The 1,461-nt window shown below is 47.6% G+C and overlaps 1 non-coding gene across 1 annotated transcript; it reads left to right on the top strand.

Annotated features, from left to right (window-relative positions):
• Window positions 1–1,017: 1,017 nt before the first annotated feature.
• Window positions 1,018–1,099, top strand: trnal-gag (transfer RNA leucine (anticodon GAG)). Its single transcript is given in 2 exon segments — window positions 1,018–1,054; window positions 1,065–1,099. It is a non-coding gene; the product is annotated as a tRNA-Leu (tRNA).
• Window positions 1,100–1,461: the final 362 nt, after the last annotated feature.

Genomic DNA, 1,461 nt, shown 5'->3' with positions numbered 1-1,461 from the left:
ACCAAGTCTGGTTGACTCACTAAATTCATAACTCAAGTGATTATTTAATTAATAAACAGAACATTTGTCTAAAGTCATGATCAAATTAATGTAAAATCTGAGCAACGAGGGTTTGAAAATGTTCCAATGAGCCAAACCAATGTTGACAGTTAAAAGAAGCCAATGTGGGAGGATTCTTTCTGTCTCAGCAGTAAAGACCAATCCCACAGCTCACGTGAAGCATCAGGTCCTCTGTGAGAGGTGGGAATCCAACCAGGGACCTTTAGATCCACACCAATCTTCCCTGACCTCATAGAAACTGGAACCTTTCAACAAATAAATTCAAATTCAACTCAGCAGCAACTCTAGAACAGTTGCTAACTTGCTAATTCCTGTTAGCTCCAGATCAGACAATGCAGGCTCACCTTCACGCTTGGTTGTACGACCATCACCAGTTGAAGCTTCTCTGGTTCAACAAACTCTGGGGACTCAAGACACAAGTCAGCACCGGTGCAGGTCCAGATCCAGATGTTAGCTGAGGGGGACAATGGCTTAAGGGAGCTCCAGGGAGCTGGTTTGAACTGGTCCCTCATCTCTGTGAGTAGAAACCATCTGAGGTGGAGGGTGGAGATCTGCTTTGACCTCCTGATCTCCCAGTAAAGCCAGTATAGATGTTGAGCTTGGAGGAGTTGATGGCCTCCTTCATCTTCTTGTTGGAGGTGTTTGCTAAACTCAGCACCACCACAGATCAGAGGAACATCCACTTGTCAGCTGGACACTGGAGTTTCTAGTGACCTGCAGGATCTTAGTTGTGGTGGCAGCAGGCCTGTTCCAAGAGCTTTGCTCACATTCCTGATCAGGCTTCATCATGGTTCTGGACCACTGAGTGATAGAAGCTGATCCTGGGGGTGGACTGTCTTTAGGGGGCTGAGGTGTCTGGTGGTCTTGGTGGACCCTCTGCATCTCAAGCTGAGACCACAGAGTCCTGTGTTCTTGAGTCATTGTGTATAGTCTCTGTTGTTGGAGAGCTCAGTGTGGTCCCTGATGGTCTAGTGGCTAGGATTCGGCGGTGAGACCGGCTCTCACCGCCGCGGCCCGGGTTCGATTCCCGGTCAGGGAATGAGTTATTTAGAGGTTGAGGGAGAGGTGATCAGGTGGTCCACATGATGGTGGAGGTGATGAACTGTGAATCCATCATGGCTCCACTCTCACCCCCATTGTAGTGTTCTTGGTTCACTCTGCCATGGCCCCATGTTGAAGGGTGACTGTCTCATTCAGGTTCAACCCTTAGTTAGACTCTATTAAGTCACTGACTCCTGCAAGGACAAACTCTGTAATCCTCCTTAGTAGCTTTGGCTCCTTGCAGCACAGAAAGTCCATTCACTGATGTAGGAACTGGAAAACTAACAGCTCCAGTCCTCAGTTCCTTGCACCAAAGAAAGGAGGGAAATGCAATCAATGTTGAATTCATTTACATTTCTT

This window comes from Aulostomus chinensis, chromosome 1 (genome assembly GCF_037954235.1).
Source record: "Aulostomus chinensis isolate RoL2024-O1b breed Wild chromosome 1, RoL_Achi_v1.0, whole genome shotgun sequence".
NCBI classification, from domain to species: domain Eukaryota; kingdom Metazoa; phylum Chordata; class Actinopteri; order Syngnathiformes; family Aulostomidae; genus Aulostomus; species Aulostomus chinensis.
Note: the sequence above shows the minus strand (reverse complement) of the source record. Positions and strands in the feature narration are given on the sequence as shown.